The sequence below is a fragment of the Somniosus microcephalus genome, unplaced genomic scaffold (genome assembly GCF_052327205.1).
Source record: "Somniosus microcephalus isolate GS21.2 unplaced genomic scaffold, FLI_Smic_1.0 unresolved_chr5, whole genome shotgun sequence".
NCBI lineage: Eukaryota > Metazoa > Chordata > Chondrichthyes > Squaliformes > Somniosidae > Somniosus > Somniosus microcephalus.
This window is the reverse complement of record NW_028225183.1, coordinates 25,710,488-25,731,189: the sequence shown is the minus strand read 5'-3', so window position 1 is coordinate 25,731,189 and position 20,702 is coordinate 25,710,488.

The following is a 20,702-nucleotide window of genomic DNA, read 5'->3' as shown; positions in this document are numbered from 1 at the left end:
CTCTCTCTACCTCTCTGTCCATCTCTCTCTACCAGTTTCTCCATATTTCGCTACCTCTGTCTCCATCTCCCTCTATCCCTCTCTCCATCTCTTTCAAATCTTCCTCCATCTCTCTGTACCTCTTTCTACATTTCAATCTACACGTCTCTCATCTCTCTCTTCCTCTGTCTCCATTCCTCTCTACCTCTTTCTCCATCTCCCTATACCTCATTTTCCATCTCTCTCCACCAATTCCTCCATCCCTCTACACCACTCCCTCCATCTCTCTCTTCCTCTTCCTCCATCTCTCTCTAACTCTATCTCCATCTCTTTATAGCTCGTTCTCCATCTCACTATACCTCTTTCTCCAGCTCTCTCTACCTCTTCCTCCATCTCTCAGTACCGCTTTCTGCACATTTCTATACTGCTCCCTCCATCTCTCTCTATCTCTTTCTCCATCTCTCTCCTCCTCTACCTCCATGTCTCTCCACCTCTTTCTCCATATCACTCTACCTCAATCTCTCTATACCTCTCTCTCCATCTCATCTCTCTCTTCCTCTTCCTCCATCATTCTCTAACTTGCTCTCCACCTCTTTGTAAATCTTTCTCCAGCTCTCTCTACATCTTCCTCCATCTCTCCTTACATCTTTCTCCATCTCTCTCTGCCACTATATCCAACTCTCTCTACCTCTCGCTCCATCTCTCTCTTCCTCTACCTCCATATCTCGCTACCTCTCCCTCTATTTCTCACTAGCTCTTCCTCCATCTCTCTGTACCTCTGTCTCCATCTGTCTCTACCTATCCATCCAAATCTCTCTGGTTGTCCCCCCACCTCTCTTTTCCACTTCCTGAATTTCTCTCTACTAATTCCGCCATTTCTCTCTACCTTTGCCTCCATCTCACTCTACCTTTTCCTCCTTCACTCTCGGACTCTCCCACCATCTCTTTCTACCTCTTCCCTCATCTCTCTCTACCTTTCCCTCTTTCTCTACCTACCTCTTTCTCCATTTCTCTCTCGCTCTTCCTCCAGCACTCTCTACCTCTTTCTCCATCTCTCTCTACTTCTGTCTCCATATCTCTTTACCTCTTTCTCCATCTCTCTCTACCTCTTTCTCCATCTCTCTCTACAACTCTCTCCATCTCTCTCTAGCTCTTCCTCCATCTCTCTCTACCTCTCCCTCCATCTCTCTCTACATCTCCCTCCATCTCTTTCTACATCTCCCTCCATCTCTCTCTACCTACTTCTGCTTCTCTCTCTATCTCTATCTCCATCTCCCTCTATCCCCCTCTCCATCTCGCTCTAACTCTTCCTCCATCACTCTCTACATCATCATCCATCCTTCCCTATCTCGTTCTCCTACTCTCTCTGCCTCTGTATCCAACTCTCTCTTCCTCTACCACAATATCTCTCTACCCCTTCCTGCATCTCTCCCTCCCTCGGTCTCCATGTCTCTCTTCCTCTTTCTCCTTCGCTCTCTTCCTCTGTCTCCATCACTCTCTACCTGTCCCTCCATCTCTCTATACCTCGTTCTCCATCTCTCTATAACTCTTTCTGCAGCTCAATCTACCTCTTTGTCAATCTCTCTATACCTCTCCCTCCATCTCTCTCTTCTTCTTCCTCCACCTCTCTCTACCTCTCCCTCTGTCTCTCACTATCTCGTCCTCCATCTCGCTGTACCTCTGCATCCATCTCTCTCTACCTCTCCATTCAACTCTCTTTGGCTGCCCCTCCATCTCTCGCTAGATCTTCCTCAATTTCTCTCTACCTCTTCCTCTATTTGTCTCTATCTCTTCCTCCATCTCTCTCTAGCTTTTCCTCTATCTCACTTTGCCTCTCCCTACATCTATTTCTACCTCTTCCCTCTTCTCTCTCTACCTCTACCTCCATCTCTCTCTACCTCTTTCTCCATCTCTCTCTACCTCTCTTTGCAGCTCTCTGTAGCTCTTCCTCCACCTTTCTCTACCTCTTCCTCAATCTCTCTGTAACTCTTTTTCCATCTCTCTATACCTCGTTCTCCATCTCTCCCTACCTCTCCCTCCGTCTCTCTCTACCCCTCCCTCCATGTCTCTCTAGATCTCCCTCCATCTATCACTACCTCTTTCTCCATTTCTCTATATCTCTATCTCTATCTCTCTCTATCTCCCTCACCATCTCGCTCTACCACATCATCCATCACTATCTACATCTTCATCCATTCTTCGCTATCTCTTTCTCCTTCTCTCTCTGCCTCTGTCTCCATCGCTCCCTTCCTCTCCCACAATATCGCTCTACCTCTTCCTGCATCTTCTCTCCCTCTGTCTCCATTTCTCTCTTCCTCTTTCGCTCTCTTCTTCTGTCTCCATCTCTCTCTACCTTTCCCTCCATCTCGTTATCCCTCTTCCTCCATCTCTCTATACCTGTCTCTCCATCTCTCTCTTCCGCTTTCTCCATCGCTCTCAAACTCTTTCTCCATCTCTTTATAACTCAATCTCCATCTCTCTAAAAATCTTTCTGCAGCTCACTCTACCTCTTCCTTCATCTCCCTCTACCTCTTTCTCCATCTCTCTGAACCTCTCTCTCCATCTCCCTCATCCTCCATCTCCCTCTAGCCCTCCGTTTGTCTCTCACTATCTCTTCCTCCATCTCTATGTTCCTCTGTCTCCATCTCTCTCTACCTCTCCATCCAACTCCCTCTGGCTGTCTCTCCATCTCTCTCTACCTCTTCCTCCATTTCTGTCTACCTATTCCTCCATCTCTCTCTACCTTTTCCTCCATCTCTCTCTGCCTCTCCCTCCATCTTTTTATACCTCTTCGCTCATCTCTCTCTACATCCACCTCCATCTCTACCTACCTCTCCATCTCTTTATACATCTTCCTCCAACTCTCTCTACCTCATTCTCCATCTCTTGCTACCTCTCTCTCCATCTCTCTATACCTCGTTCTCCATCTCTCTCTAACACTTCCCTCATCTCTCTTTATGTCACCCTCCAGTTTTCTCTAACTCTTTCTCCACCACTCTCTACCTCTATCTCCATCTCTCTCTGCCTCGCTCTCAATGTCGCCCTACCTCTTCCTCCATCTGTCTCTACCTCTTCATTCATCCCTCTCAATCGCGTTCTCCATCTCTCTCTGCCTCTGCCTCCTCCTCTCTCTTCCTCTCCCACAATCTCTCTCTACCTCTTCTCCAATTCTCTCTACCTCTTCCTCCATCTCTCACTAACATTGTCTCCATCTCTCTCTACCTCTTCCTCCATCCCTCTCTACCACTTTCTCCATCTATCTCTAATTTTTTCTCCATCACTATCTACCTCTTCCTCCATCTTTATCAACCTCTTCCTCCATCTCTATCTACCTCTTCCTCCATCTCTCTCTAACACTTCCCTCATCTCTCTTTATGTCACCCTCCAGTTTTCTCTAACTCTTTCTCCACCACTCTCTACCTCTATCTCCATCTCTCTCTGCCTCGCTCTCAATGTCGCCCTACCTCTTCCTCCATCTGTCTCTACCTCTTCATTCATCCCTCTCAATCGCGTTCTCCATCTCTCTCTGCCTCTGCATTCCACTCTCTCTTCCTCTCCCACAATCTCTCTCTACCTCTTCTCCAATTCTCTCTACCTCTTCCTCCATCTCTCACTAACATTGTCTCCATCTCTCTCTACCTCTTCCTCCATTCCTCTCTACCACTTTCTCCATCTATCGCTACCTTTTTCTCCATCACTATCTACCTCTTCCTCCATCTTTATCAACCTCTTCCTCCATCTCTCTCTACCTCTTCCTCCATCTCTCTCTACCTCTTCCTCCATCTCTCCCCACCTTTTTCTCCATCACTATCTACCTCTATGCCCATCCCTCTCTCACTCCCTCTCCCCGAGAGTGAAAGATGGTTTAGCTAAGGTAAAGCACTCACGCTGCGAGGGGCCATGTGGTTCAATTTTCTACTGTGTTTTTCCGATTTACCAACATAAATCCCGTCTCTACCTTTCTAAATGTCCAGCTCTTTCTGCCCCTCTCCCTCAATCTCTCTGTTACACAAGATATGCACTGTTATAAAATAAAGAAGGAAGGATAAAAAGTGATAGACATGGTGCGGGAGAGGAGAAAAACATGCAACGAAAAGCAGAGATGTATTAATGCAGAATTTGAAACAGAGAGAGAGGGGCAGAGACTCAGAGAGAGAATAGAAGAACAGGAACAATCATGGACAGAGATACAGCAGATAAGGAGAGGGGAGACATGGGACCAGATATGGTGTGAGGTCTGAATTTTCCATGGTGGTAGCGGGTGCGATCGGTTAACTTGATATTTTACACCCATATGGCTGCACATGATGTGCCAGTTTGGCACCACCCCACAACAACACCATAACGCTTATCTTCAGTGACCAAGCAATTCCCTTCACACACATCACCATTGTGAGGTGGGGCGGCGGTACCATGCACTGCAACTTACTACGACACTTGCAAAGCTGCACACATATCTATCCAAGACCAGAATGTATTGAAAATAAAGAGGCCGATAAATTCCCAGGGCCTGATAATCTACATCCTCGGGTACTTAAGGAAGTGGCCCTAGAAATAGTAGATGCATTGATGATCATCTTCCAACATTCGATGGAATCTGGAACAGTACCCATGGATTGCAGGGTAGCTAATGCTACCCTACTATTTAAAAAAGTTGGTAGTTAAAAAACGGGGAATTACAGACTGGTAAGACTAATATCGGTATTGGGGAAAATGATAGAGTCCATTATAAAAGATGCAATAGCAGAGCAATTGGAAAACAGGACAGGATAGGACAAAGTCAACATGGATTTACAAAATGTAAATCGTGCTTGACTAATCTACTGGAATCAGTTGAGTATGTAACTGGTAAAATAGATAAGGGAGAACCAGTGGAAGTGGTCTATTTGGACTTTCAGAAAATAAGAGATTAGTTTGTAATGTTAAGGCACATGGGATTGGGGGCAAGTTATTGACTTGGCTAGAGAACTGTTTGGCAGACAGAAAGCAAAGAGTTGGAATAAACGGGTCTTTTTCTGAGTGGCAGGCAGTGACTAGTGGGGTACCACAGGGATCGGTCCTTGGACCCCAGCTATTCACAATATACATTTATGATCTAGACAAGGGAACTAAATGTAATATCTCCAAACTTGCAGATGGCTCAAAGCTGGGTGGGCGTGTGTGCTGTGAAGAGGATGCCGAGAAAATCCAGGATGATTTGGACAGTTTGGGTGATTGGGCAGAAGCATGGCAGAAACAATATAACATCGATAAAGGTGAGGTTATCCACTTTAGTGTCAAAAACTGGAAGGCTGATCATTATCTGAATGGTATTAGATTGGGAGAAGGGGAAGTGCATCGAGACCTGGGTGTCCTTGTGCACGAGTCGATGAAGGAAAGCATGCAGGTGCAGCAGGCGGTTAAGAAGGCAAATGGTATGTTGACCTTCGTTGAGAGGGTTTGAGTACAGGAACAAGGATGTCTTGCTCTGTTTGTACAGGGCTTTGGTGAGACCACATCATGAGTATTGTGCGCAGTTTTGGTCACCTTATCTGAGGAAGGATGTACTTGCCATGGAAGGAGTTCAGCGAAGATTCACCAGGCTGATACCTGGGGTGGCAGGAATGACGTATGAGGAGAGGTTGGGTCGATTGGGCTTGTACTCGCTGGAGTTTGGAAGAATGAGAGGGGATCTCATTGAAACTTATAAAATTCTGACAGGACTGGACAGACTCGATGCAGGAAGGATGTTCCCGATGGCTGGGGAGACCAGAACCATGGGTCAGAGTCTAAGGATAAGTGGTAGGCCATTTAGGACAGATATTAGGAGGAATTTATTCACCCAGAGAGTGGTGAACCTCTGGAAATATCTAACACAGGAGGCAGTAGAGGCCAATTACTTAAATATATTCAAGAAGTAGTTGGATGTTTTTCTTAAGGCTAAAGGGATCAAGGGGTATGGTGAGAAAGCAGGGACCGGGTACTGAATTTGGATGACCAGCCATGATCGCATTGAATGGCTGAGCAGACTCGAGGGGCCGAATGGCCTTCTCCTGCTCCTATTTTCTATGTTTCTATGTTTCTATCGGCTGTGTTAGTTTGAGGGGCTGTGTTAGTTTGAGGGGATGTATTAGTGTGAGGGGCTGTATGTGTTTGAGAATATGTATTATTTTGAGGGGCTGTATTAGATTGAGGGACTGTATTAGTTTGAGGGGCTGTATCATTTTGAGGGGCTGTGTTAATTTGAGGGACTGTATCGTTTTGAGGGGCTGTGTTAATTTGAGGGACTCTATTAGATTGAGGGGCTTTGTTAGTTTGAGGGACTGTATTAGTTTGAGGGACAGTTTTAGTTTGAGGGGCTGTATTATTTTGAGGGACTGTATTAGATTGAGAGGCTGTATTAGTTTGAGGGGCTGTGTTAGTTTGAGTGTTTGTATTAGTTTGAGGGGCTGTATTAGTTTGAGAGGCAGTATTATTTTAAAGGGCTGTATTATTTTGATGGGCTCTATTAATTTGAGGGGTTGTATTTAATTGAGCGGCTGTATTAGTTTGAGTGGCGTATTAGTTTGAGGTGCTGCGTTAGTTTGAGGGTCTGTATTAGTTTGAGAGGCTGTATTAGTTTGAGATGCTGTATTATTTTGAGGGGGTGTATTAGTTTGAGGGGCTGTATTAGTTTGAGAGGCAGTATTATTTTGAAAGGGCTGTATTAGTTTGAAGGGTTGTATTTAATTGAGGGCCTTAATAGTTTGAGGGACTGTATTAGTTTGAGCTGCTGTATTAGTTTGAGGGGCTGTATTAGTTTGAGGGGGTGTTTTATATTGAGGGGGTGTATTTGTTTGAGGGGCTGTATTTGTTTGCGAGGCTGTATTAGTTTGAGAGGTTGTATTATTTTGAGGTGCTGTCATAGTTTGAGAGGCAGTATTATTTTATAGGGCTGTAATATTTTGAAGGTTTGTATTAGTTTGAGGGTCTGTATTAGTTTGAGGGGCAGCTTTATTTTGAGGGGCTATATTTGTTTGTGTTGCGGCTTTATTTTGAGGGGCTGTATTAGTTTGAGTAACTGTATTAATTTGAGTTGCTCTATTTGTTTGAGGGGCTGCATTAGTTTGAGGTGCTGGGTTAGTTTGAGAATGCATTGAATCAAATTCCCCACTTTAACTACCTAACGGTATGGCCACAGTCAAATAGGGCAACCACATCCCAAAATGCAAAAGAGCAACCTTGTGAGGGACACTACAACATTTGAAATTTAATTACTAAATGTCTACAACAGAGTGAAGCGCATTGCTGGATTAAGATGAGATCTGATGATGATTGAAACAACAACCCCATTGCTGGGAGAATACAGCTGGCAATTTCCATTCGCTAACAAACCCGATGAGAATTCTCCAGTCTTTGGCGTTTTCAATTACAATCTCAGCACTAAATAGATTCCATCAATCAGGGAATTATCTCGGCTGGCGTCATCTGTTTGTTGAAATTTTTTAAATAACTCTTTTGAATGATGTTGCAACCTCAACGTCCCCGTGGAGATCCCTCACGGTATAAATTAAAGTCTCTGGGAATGTATCTCTCAGAGTATAATTCAGAGAGATTGCCTGCGGCACGAATGAACACATCGCTTCTCACAGAAAATGCATCGGCCAATTCAACATGTCCGTAAAATATACTACATGATCATTGCCGTCATTGGTGTTCCTGGTAAGTGATTATAGCTGTTAGATCCGTGATTCTGAGAGTATGGTGTTCTTCAATAGCCACACGGATGCTGTAACTTAACAATCAACAGGTATTTACTGGAGAAGGGTAGTCTCAAGACTGGGGGTACAGAGGCATGCGCAAGGCTTATATACAGGTTTGGTCACTGCCAGTGCTACAGTATACAGGAGCTGTAAAAGTAGTTCTGTCTTAAAAGTACATACACTACAATAGCCATTGAATTTGTGTAAATCTGTGTGTGAGCAGGTCTCTGGTTTTGCTATGTGAATGATAATGTTACATGCTAATATAATGGTATCCTTTATACAGGCACCTCATCAATGATGTCATTCTGCTAAGTCAAATATCTTGACTTTCCTGGGCGGGTTTATTCTATTGTCTTAACTTAAAATAAACCTCTGTTTGTAGCTCCCAGGCTCGCTGAATTATTACGTTATTGCCTTTAATGGAATAAGGTGTATTGTTGAATCATACAATAAGCTTGGGCAACTGTCTCACAGACGCTATTACTGGGAGTGTCTGTCACTGTATAACTGTACTGAGCGAGGGTCACTAACTAGAGTGGAACGCCTGACATCAGTGGCCATGAATTACTGGGAGTGTCTGTCACTGTATAACTGTATTGGGTGTGGGTCACTAACTGGAGTGGAACACCTGACCCCTGTGGCCATGTATTACTGGGAGTGTCTGTCACTGTATAACTGTACTGAGTGTGGGTCACGAACTTAAGTGGAACACCTGACCCCAATGGCCGTGTATTATTGGAGTGTCTGTCACTGTATAACTGTATTGAGTGTGGGTCACTAACTGGAGTGGAACACCTGAACTCAGTGTCCATTTTAACTGGGAGTGACTTTCACTGTAGAACAGTACTGAGTGTGGGTCACTAACTGGAGTGGAACACCTGACCCCAGTGGCCATGTATTACTGGGTGTATATGTCACTGTAGAACAGTACTGAGTGTGGGGTTACTAACCAGAGTGGAACACCGGACCTCAGTGGTCATGTATTACTGGGAGTGTCTCTCACTGTAGAACTGTACTGAGAATGGGTCACCAATCAGAGTGGAACACCTGACCCAAGCTCCCATGTATTACTGGGAGTGTCTGTCACTGTAGAACTGTACTGAGAGTGGGTCACTAACTGGAGTGGAACACCGGACCCCAGTGGCCATGTATTACTGGGAGTGTCTCTCACTGTAGAATTGTACTGAGAGTCGGAATCTAACCGGAGTGGAACACCTGACCCCAATGGCCATGTACTAATAGGAGTGTCTGTCACTGTAAAACTGTACTGAGAGTGGGTCACTAACCGGAGTGGAACACCTGGTCCCAGCGGCCATGTATTACTGGGAGTATCTTTCACTGTAGAATTGTACTGAGTGTTGGTCACTGACTGGAGTGGAACACCGGACCTCAGTGGCCATGTATTTCTGGGAGTGTCTGTCACTGTAGAGTTGTACTGAGTGTGTGTCACTAACTGGAGTGCAACAGCTGACCTCAGTGGCCATGTATTTCTGGGAGTGTCTGTCACTGCAGAACTGTACTGAGTGTGGGTCACTAACTGGAGTGAAACATCTGACCCCAGTGGCCATGTATTACTGGGAGTATCTGTCACTGTGGAATTGTACTGAGAGTCGGTCTCTAACCGGAGTGGAACACCTGACCCCAGTGGCCATGTATTACTGGGAGTATCTGTCACTGTAGAATTGTACTGAGTGTTGGTAACTGACTGGAGTGGAACACCGGACCTCAGTGGCCATGTATTTCTGGGAGTGTCTTTCACTGTAGAATTGTACTGAGAGTGTGTCACTAACCGGAGTGGATCACCTAACCACAGTGGCCATGTATTACTGGGAGTGTCTCTCACTGTAGAATTGTACTGAGTGTGGGTCACTAACCGGAGTGGAACACCTGACCCCTATGGCCATGTATTACTGGGAGTATGTGTCACTGTAGAATTGTACTGAGTGTGGGTCACTAACTGGAGTGGAACATCTGACACCAGTGGCCATGTATTTCTGGGACTTTCCTTCACTGTACAACTGTACTGAGTGTGGTTTACTAACCAGAGTGGAAGCAACCAGTTCTATATTGAATTCATTGTTTCAGGTGACTGATCTCTTCTGTCAATGCATCTGCCCTCATCTTTTATGAATCGATGACAGAGGGAAAGATATTTTGTTGCTAAAATCCTGTCTGGGCTCAGACACGGGGAATGCTTGCCTAGTAATTTCCAGTCTCTTTTCCCTTCTGTGTTTTACAGTGAATTTGCTGGCGATTGTGATCCTGTCCCGGGGAAAGTGCGGGCTCTCCACCTGCACCACTCGCTACCTGGTGGCCATGGCAGCGGCGGATCTACTGGTCGTTGTCACTGATGTCATCCTAAGGCAGATCAGATGGCATTATTTTCCAGATTCTTTTCTGGACATCACCCCTGTGTGTAGTGTTATCAGTGTCCTGTCTCGTGCAGCCACAGACTGTTCTGTCTGGTTCACCGTCATTTTCACTTTTGATCGATTTGTGGCCATTTGTTGCCAGAAGCTGAAAACAACATATTGCACCGAGAAAACTGCGGCTGTAGTTCTGGGAGCAACCTGCATTCTGCTCTGTTTAAAAAACGTTCCCCACTACTTTGTAATGGAACCTAGAAGGATAATCAACAATGTGCCGTGGTTCTGTTACCCAATCCCAAGCTATTTTACTGATCCCGGGTGGGTGGGATTTGACTGGTTTGATACGGTTTTAACCCCATTGCTCCCATTCGCTTTAATTTTGCTACTCAACGCTTTGACAGTCACACACATTTTAGTGGCCAGTCGGGTCCGTATGGGACTGAGGGGGGAGAGCAAGGGAGAGAATCGGAGTGACCCAGAGATGGAGAGCAGGAGGAAATCTATGATTTTACTCCTCACCATATCTGGCAGCTTCATACTTCTCTGGTTGGTCTATGTTATATTTTTCTTTTATTATGTCATTGCAGGAATAGATATGAACAATGTTCCTTTATACAACTTTCAAAGAGTCGGATATATGCTGCGGAGTTTAAGTTGCTGTACAAACGCATTTATTTATGGGGTGACCCAGTCCAAGTTCAGAGAGCAGGTGAAGAGTGTGGTGAAATATCCGGTTTCCTCAATTATTCTATTCATTAAGAATCAGAACAACTGAACGCTGCCCAGGGGCGGCTCCCAGTGTTTTCAGTTCATGAATGTGATATCTAGCCCCAGAATGCCAGCAACTGAATTACAACATAAAGCGTTCGTGAGCTGAAAATACAACCAGCGGCGGGGCAAGCACTATGTTTATGATACAGTATTATATCTGATTGACAGTTCCAAAATTGTCTGTCTAGACAGGACCATTAGTTTGTTTTATTCAGTCTGAGATCTTTTGTAAAGAGTCACATCTGCTATTTAGTGAAGCAATTAATTTGCAACTTCCAGAGTAAGAGCCTCGTCAATAGTTGGGCTGACAGAACTGAGCCACAGTTCAGAGGATTGCATTACATCGATTATACAGCTAAAATAAAGCCGTTCAGGCCAACTAGTCTGTGCTGGTGTTTATGTTCCACATGAGACTCCTCCCATTGCAACTACCTCATTTCATCCTTTCAGCATATCTTTCTATTCCCTTTTCTCTCGTGCATTCGTCTAATTTCCCTTTGATAGCCTCTAAGCTATTTCCCTCAACCACTTCCTGTGGTAGTGAGTTCCACATTCTAAACACTCTCTCAGAAGTGAAGTTGCTCCTTAGTTCCCTGTTGGATAAAGTACTTTGTATGTTTGGCCCGCTAATTTTAGAAACTCCCACAAGTGGAAACGTTCTCTCCACATCCATTCATGGTTTTCAAGACCTCTATCAGGCCTTCTAAATGTCCCCCCTCTTCCAAAGCAAAGTGTCCAACCTATTAAATCTACAGATAGCTGTTAACGCTCAGTCCTGGTGCCAAACAACAAAGTATTTGTACGACCGTAGCCATTGTCCCACACCACAAACTCCATTGCCCAGCCACCGACTCCATTCCTCTCTCTGACACCTGCCTAAGGCTGAACCAGACCATTCACAATCTTGGGGTGGTATTTGACCGCGGGATGATTTTCCGACCACATATCCACTCCATCACCAGGACGGCCTAATTGCACACCATAACATTGTTTAACTCCGCCCCTGCCTCAGCTCATCTTCAGGCCGATCCCATCTCCCACCCTCCATAAACTTCAGCTCATCCAAAATTCTAGCTCGCACCAGATCCCAATAACTCATCAAACCTGTGCTCGCTGACCTACGTTGGGTCCCTGCATGGCAACGCCTCATTTTTTAAATTACCGTCCTTGTTTTCAAATCTCTATTTGGCCTCCCTATCTCTGTAAACTACACCAGCTCAACAAACTCCAGAGATCTGTGCACTCCTACCAATCTGGCATCTTCCAAACCCCCGATTGTAACCTCTCCAACATTAGCGGCAGTACTTTCTGTTGTATCCGTGTGTTAATGGTACCACGGAATGCAGGAGTTGGTTTAACAGGTGTTTGCTGAACAAAGCCTGGAGGTTAACTAAAAGATACAAGACACTATACAGGCTTATATAACCCGAGTGGCCACTACCGGCATTAGAGTACACAGGGGCTCTTAAAGACACATACACTACAATTCCTCCCCTTCTCGACAACCAGTACATAACATTTTAAAGTGATCATTAATTAACATGTTTACAAGAACAATAATCTACACATTTGCTGCAGTTAATCAATTATAAGTTAGTCTCTGTGGAGGTTTCCTGACTCGGTCCTGATAAAGCCTCGGTGGTGTAGCGGTTTTCGGTAGTGTAGTAGGTTCTTTTGGCAAGGTCGATTCGGCTTCAATGCCAGTATCGGGTTCATCTGGTTCCAGTATCATCGGATCGGAGGTAGAGTCTATGGGTATCTCTGCTTCATCATTACGCATATAGAGTTGTGGTGTAGGTTGCCCTTTTCGGATGGCTCTATGATCTGGTCAGCATGGCACCTTATTATGCTTTCTCCAATGTCCACGGTATACATCAGCGGTCCTAGTAGTGTGCAAATAGTTCCAAGCTCTCATTTCTCGGTATGGTAGTCCTTGGCCAAAACTTGTTGACCTATCTGGAAGGTTCTAGTTGGCCTTTCATTCATAAGAACATAAGAACATAAGAAATAGGAGCAGGAGTAGGCCAATCGGCCCCTCGAGCCTGCTCCGCCATTCAATAAGATCATGGCTGATCTGATCCTAATTGCCAATCCACTATCACAGAACCATCTCCTGCATCAACAGAATTTGACACACGAAATAGGAGCAGGATCAGGCTACACGGCCCCTGGGCCCGCTCCGCTACCCACAGGGCCATGACCGATCCGAACCTAGACTCATGTCCAAATTCCTGCCCGCTCCCCGTAACCCTTAATTCCCTTTACTTCTAGGAAACTGTCTATTTCTGTTTTAAATTTATGTAATGATGTAGCTTCTACAGCTTTTTGGGGCAGCATATTCCATGGACCTACCACCCTCTGAGTGAAGTACTTCCTCCTCATCTCAGTTTTGAAAGAGCAGCCCCTTATTCTAAGACTATGCCCCCTAGTTCTAGTTTCACCCATCATTGGGAACATCTTCCTTGCATCCACCCGATCCTACCCCTTCACAATCTTATATGTTTCAATAAGATCGCCTCCCATTCTTCTGAACTCCAATGAGTAGATTCCCAATCTACTCAACCTCTCCTCATATGTCCATCCCCTCATCCCCGGGATTAACCAAGTAAACCTTCTTTGTACTGACTCGAGAGCAAGTATGTCCTTTCTTAAGTATGGACACTAAAACTGTACGCAGTATTCCAGGTGCGGTCTCACCAATACCTTGTACAACTGAAGCAATACCTCCCTATTTTTATATTCTATCCCCCTAGCAATGAAGGCCAACATTCCATTGGCCTTCTTAATCACTTGCTGCACCTGTATACTAACCTTTTGAGTTTCGTGCACCAGGACCCCCAGATCCTTTTGTACTTCAGTACTTTCCAGTTTCTTGCCATTAAGATAATAAGTTGCTCTACGATTTTTCCTGCCAAAGTGCATAACCTCACACTTTCCAGTATTGTATTCCATCTGCCAAATCTCTGCCCACTTACTTAGCCTGTCTATGTCCCCTTGAAGGTTTTTTATGTCCTCCTCACTCACTACTTTCCCCCCCATCTTAGTATCATCTGCAAACTTTGATATGTTACACTCGGTCCCCTCCTCCAAATCGTTAATATAGATTGTAAAGAGTTGGGGACCCAGCACTGACCCCTGTGGAACACCACTAGTTACTGATTGCCAGCCTGAGAATGAACCATTTATCCCAACTCTCTGCCTTCTGTTAGATAGCCAATCGTCTATCCATGCCAGAATATTACCCCCAATCCCGTGATTTGTTATCTTAAGCAATAATCTTTTGTGTGGCACCTTGTCAAATGCCTTTTGGAAGTCTAAATACACTACATCTACTGGTTCCCCTTTATCCACCCTATATGTTACTTCCTCAAAGAACTCCAGCAAATTTGTCAAACATGACTTACCCTTCATAAAACCATGCTGACTTTGTGCTGTTAAGTTATGATTATCCAAATGTCCTGTTACTGTCTCCTTAATAATGGACTCCAAAATTTTACCTACCACAGATGTTAGGCTAACCGGTCTATAGTTTCCAGCCTTCTGCCTACTGCCCTTTTTAAATAAGGGTGTTACATTAGCAGTTTTCCAGTCTGCCGGGACCATTGCCGAGTCCAGGGAGTTTTGGATAATTATTACCAATGCATCCACAATCCCTTCCGCCACTTCCCTCAAGACCCTAGGATGTCAGCCATCAGATCCAGGTGATTTATCCGCTTTGAGTCCCATTATTTTACCGAGTACCACTTCCTTAGTGATTTTGATCGTGTTTATCTCCTCTCCCGCTTTAGCCCCCTGTTTGTCCAATGTTGGGATACTCTTAGTGTCTTCTACTGTAAAGTCTGATATAAAATATTCATTCAGTGTTTTTGCCATCTCCATATCTCCACCATTAATTTCCCGGTCCCAACCTCTAAGGGACCAACATTTACTTTAGCCACCCTTTTACTTTTTATATAACTATAAAAACTCTTACTATCTGTTTTTATATTTTTTGCTAATTTACTTTCATAATCTATCTTCCCTTTCTTAATCAATCTTTTTGTTATTTTTTGCTGTCTTTTAAAGTTTTCCCAATCCTTTATCCTCCCACTAGATTTGGCTGCCATATATGCCCTTGTTTTTATTCGAATACTATCCTTAACTTCTTTACTTACCCACGGATGGCTGTCTTTTCTTTTACACCCTTTTCTTCTCAGTGGAATGTATATTTTTTGGAAGTTGTAAAATAACTCCTTAAATGTACACCACTGATCATGTATCGTCATACCCTTTAATCTATTTTCCCAATCCACTCTACTCAATTCCGCTCTCATACCTTCATAGTCTCCTTTATTCAAGCTTAGCACGCTTGTTTGTGATCCAACCTTCTCACCCTCTAATTGAATATGGAATTCAACCATGTTATGGTCACTCATTCAAAGGGGATCCTTTACTAGGACATTTTTAATTAATCCTGTCTCGTTACACAGGACCAGATCTCATGTTGCTTGCCCCCTGGTCGGTTCAGTTGCATACTGCTCAAGAAACCCATCCCTAATACACTCAATGAACTCATCCTCAAGGCAGCCCTGCCCAATTTGATTTGTCCAAATAATATGATAGTTGAAATCCCCCATAATTATAGATGTTCCCTTATTACAAGCCAAAACTATTTCCTGATTGATACTCCGTCCAACAGAGTTGCCACAGTTCGGAGGCCTATAGACTACGCCCACTAGTGTTTTTTTCCCTTATTATTCCTTACCTCCACCCAAACTGATTCATTGTCCTGACCTTTTGACCCAATATCCTTTCTCTGTATTACAGTGATTCCTTCCTTTATTAACATAGCCACCCCACCTCCCCTTCCTTCCTGCCTGTCCTTCCTGATCGTTAAATAACCTGGTATGTTTAATTCCCAGGCATTGTCACCCTGCAGCCATGTATCTGTAAATGCCTTGAAATTGCCGGTTCTCTACGTCCCTTCTTATGTTTGGCTTGATCAAATCCAGCAGGCATCTTAGTCTTCTATTGAAAAACATCATGGCGGGAGTTTGGTTTGTTACCACATGTGTTGCATTCCTGTATGCAACCAAGAACTTATCTACCTTATGCTGTATTTTTATGTCTTCATTACCCATGGTCTTTATGGCCTTCTTGAAGGTCTGGACAAACCTTTCAGCCAATCCATTGGTGGCGGGAAGGTGTGGGGCGGACGTGTAGTGCTTAACCCCATTGTTTTTTAAGAACTTCCTGAATTCTTCGGACACAAATTGCAGTCCATTATCTGAACAGATCTGTTCCGGCAGCCCATTCCTGGCAAATATGGTCCTCAATACTGTGATGGTTTTTTCCGTGGTGGTGGAGGACATCTTTATTACCTCTGGCCACTTGGAGTGTGCATCAACCGCGATTAAGAACATTGAGTCCATAAATGGACCAGCAAAGTCGATGTGTTCCCTTTGCCATGGAGATGAGGAGCACTCCCATGGATGTAGAGGGGCTTGTGGTGGGGCGTTTTGGAGCTTCTGGCATCCTAGACAGCCCTTGGTCATTTCTTCGATGTCTCCATCGATACCTGGCCACCACACAAACGCTCTGGCTAGGTTCTTCATTTTCACTCCACCCAGATGCCCCTCGTAAAGTACATTTAGCACTTTATCCAGGAGTTTGGGTGGAATCACCACTCTGGATCCACACATTAAGGTTCCTCGGCACACTGACAGCTGTTCTCTTCTTTGCGAGAATGCTGGCAACAGTGGTTCGCCATGTGCTGGCCATCCCTTCACCGTTAAATCGTAGACTCGTGAGAGAGTCGGGACATTTCCCATTTCCGTTTCAATGGTAGAATTTGTTACTGATAGACATTCCACCATGGTTGAGTGGAACATTTCCACTGGGTCCACTGTAGGTGCCTCTTCTACCGTTGGCAATGGTAGACGCGATAAACCGTTAGCATTTCCATGCTGTTTTGATCCTTTGTATTCTATGTCATTTTGGTGTGCCCCTAGGAAAAGGGACCACCTCTGTAGCCTTTGCGCTGTCATAATGGGAATGCACTTTTTAGGGTTGAATATGGAGACGAGGGGTTGATGGTCAGTCAACAATGTAAATTTTTGTCCGTGTAGGTAATGGTTGAATTTCTTCACTCCCCATATCAGGCTGAGTGCTTCCCTGTCGATCTGGGCATACTTACGCTCAGCTGTGTTCAATGAGCATGACGCAAAAGCTATCGGCCGCTCCGAGCCATCAGGGAATCTATGCGATAATACCGCTCCTACGCCATAAGGGGATGCATCGCACGCCAGTCTGATTGGCAGTGATGGGTTGTAATGAGCCAAAACTTCCTTGGACGTAATCAAGCCTTTGTATTTATGGAAGGCACGTTTACAGTTTTCGCTCCATTTTCAAATTACTCCCGTTTGTAGAAGTTCGTTAAGAGGGTGCAGAACAGTTGACAAGTTCGGTAAAAATTTATGATAGTAATTTTTCAATCCCAGGAACGACCTTAATTGTGAGACATTTTCAAGTGCTGGGGCTTTTATGACCGCTTCAATTTCTTCAGGTGACTTATGCAACACTTCTTCGTTAATTATGTGGCCACAACATGATATTTGTTTCTGGAAAAATTCGCACTTGGGGCGATTTGCTCGTAGGCCCCATTCTCTCAGCCGAGTGAGCACCTGCTCCAAATTGGAAAGGTGCTGGTTGTCGTTTTCTCCTGTTAAAAGGGTGTCGTCCAGGTAGCATTGAGTCCCCGGAATCCCTTGCAGGACTTGCTCCATAGCTCTTTGCCAGATAGCTGGAGCTGATGCTACTCCGAAAACCAGACGTTTGTACTGGTACAGGCCTTTGTGTGTGTTTATCGTGAGATACTTTTTAGAGGCCTCCTCAATCTCCATCTGTAGATATGCCTGTGCCAATTCAATTTTGGTGAAAGGTTTTCCTCCGGATAGTGAGGCGAAAATATATTCTATCCTCGGAAGAGGATACTGTACCGTATGAAGGACCGGGTTTACAGTCACCTTAAAGTCCCCACAGATGTTAATTTTTCTCTGTTCTTCAGATTTATCATTATTCAACGTTTTCTTCATGACCGGGATGATGGGTGTTGCCCACTCGCTCCAATCTATCTTGGATAACACGCCTGTCTTTTCCAAATTCTCCAGCTCTGCCTCGACTGCTGGACGAATTGCGTATGGCACCGGCCTTGCCTTAAAAATCTTGAGAATTGCCGCATCTTCCAATTTTATTGAGGCGGTGATGCCTTTCATGGTTCCTAGTTCCTGTTGAAACACTTCTTTGGCGTTGGCCAAGATGTCTTTTAATCATTCAGGTATGACGTCATCCTCATTTTTTTCCTTCGTGGTCACCGTCAGTGCCTGAATGGAGTGCCAGTCTATACGTATCTTCCTGATCCATTCACGTCCCAACAGCGGTGGACCACCATCTTGCAGAACGTATATATACAACTTTTGTATATCCTTGCCATTGCATAGAACAGGCACCCTTATTTTCCCTCTGGGATATACTTTCCGCCCCGTATATGTTTTCAAGATAATGGATCTGTCTTTCAAAGATATATGCGGAAATAGCCGCTCGTAATCCAGTCGAATTATGATGGTCAGAGCTGATCCTGTATCTAGCTCCATTTTAACTGGGGACACCGCTAGCGTGAGGGTAACCCAAATGGTCTGGTAATCTTCTTTGGCAATTACATTATGTAATTTCAGACAGCTTAGTCTCTTGTTTCCGGAGTCGCTATCGCTCTTCTTGTCTTCGGAGCTACTGTCCGTCATCATTTGTACCTTTCTGTACTTTTCCTTATTGATTTTTTTTCTGTCAGTAGATTTTTTATTTCCAGATCGGCATACACGTGCAATGTGTCCCATCTTTCCATCTTGCCTGCATGCTTTGTCCTTGAAACAGCAGTCCCTCTGGTCATGGGTGGATCTGCCACAGCGATAACATCTCTCGAAACCCTGTGTAATTTCATGGCTGCCGAAGTCCTGTGGCTTTTGCTGTATCTCTGCAGCTGCTGTTGCTGCTGCTTTGTATGATACAGCTACACTGAAAGCCTTGTCCAGTGTTAAATCTTTCTCAGAAAGTAGCCTTTTCTGTGTTCCTTCACTTAGGAGACCACAGACGAATTTGTCTCGAAGAGAATCTGCCAGTCCTGCCCCGAATTGGCAATTCTTTGATAGCTTCCTTAATTCGGTGAGGTAATCAGCGTTACTTTCATTCTTGTGCTGATTCCTCTTGAAGAATTTGAATCGCTCTGCTATCAGCAGCGGTGTTGGGTTTAAGTGCTCCTGTAGGGTATCAACAATCTCCTTAAAATTCTTGTCCATCGGTTTGGCTGGAGTGATTAAGTTTCATAACAGCCCGTATGTCCTTGCGCCCATTAGATTTAGAAGTACCGATGCCTTTTTATCATCCTCTACTTCATTCGCTGTGCCATATACCTCCACTCTTTCCATATATTGGTCCAATCCTCTACATCACTATCGAAAGCAGTAATATTGCCAGTCTTAGGCATCCTGAAAAAAAATGGCACCTCCCGCGCTTTCCTTTCATCCCTGCCGAGATAAAATGGCACCTCCCGCGCTTTCCCGCTGCTGCCGTTGCTGACAACGCTGTTCTCCGCAGTTTTTATTTATACAGATATTTTTAATAGTTGGAGACTCGTTCCCGTCGGACTCTCTGGGACTTTTCCCTCCCTCTGCTTGGTCCGAACGCCGACCTGCCTTGCAGTGCTGGCCTTCTCCCGAGTGCTCCACCCTCCATCTCTGTTTGCCTCCGCCTTCGCTGCTCGGCCCCGCTGCAGAGCCAGCCGATCGAGTCCCAGCCCACCACCCAGGAAGGATTATTGCAGTACCTGCCACCAGCCTGGCTAGCTGGTGAAGCCACAGTTTCTTTTCTTTTTTTTTCTTCAACTTTCTTCTGAGGAATCGATCTCCTTGAGGTGCTGCCGAATTGCAGGTAAGTCCGTTTCCAATTCGTCGCCACTGTTGTATCCATGTGTTAATGGAAACATGGAATGCAGGAGTTGGTTTAACAGGTATTTACTGAACAAAGTCTGGAGGTGAACTAAAAGATACAAGACAATATATAGGCTTATATAGCCCGAGTGGCCACTACCGGCATTAAAGTACACAGGGGCTCTTAAAGGCACATACACCACAATTTGAGCTGCCTGGGTCCTACGCTCTGGGAGCCCTCCATAATCCTCCCTGCCTCTCTATCACTTTCTCCTCATTTTAAGATGCTACTTAAAACTTATCTTTATTACCAAGCTTTGGTGATCTTTCTGAATATCTCCTTATGTGCCTCGATGTCAAATTATGTTTGATAACGCTCCAGTTATTTTACTACTTTAAATGCGCTGTAGAAATGCAAGTTGTTGTAAATATTGTTTGCACTTTCTCCAATACTTCAATGTCCTTTTTATAGTAAAAACAATATAACTACGCACTGTTCTCTAAGTGTTACATGGCCAGAGTCCTATACAGGTTTAACAGAACTTACAAAGTATTTGCAGGACAGAGGCAGGCCATTCGGCTCCAGATGCACATGTCGGTGTTCATGCTCCACACGAGTCTCCTTCCAGCCTCCTTTATCGATGCCAGTCACAATATCCTTCTGTTCATTTCACCCTCATGTGTTTACTTCGCTTCTGCTTAAATATATCAATTACAGTCACACCAACTGCTCCTTGTGGTAGCGAGTTTCACATTCTATCCACTCTCTGAGTAAAGAAGTTTCTGCTGAATTCGCTATTGGATTTATTTATGACATATTGAAATCCCCGAGTCCTGGTCACTCCCGCAAGGTGAAACACCTTCCCTAAGTCTACACTATCAAATCCTTTCATATTCTT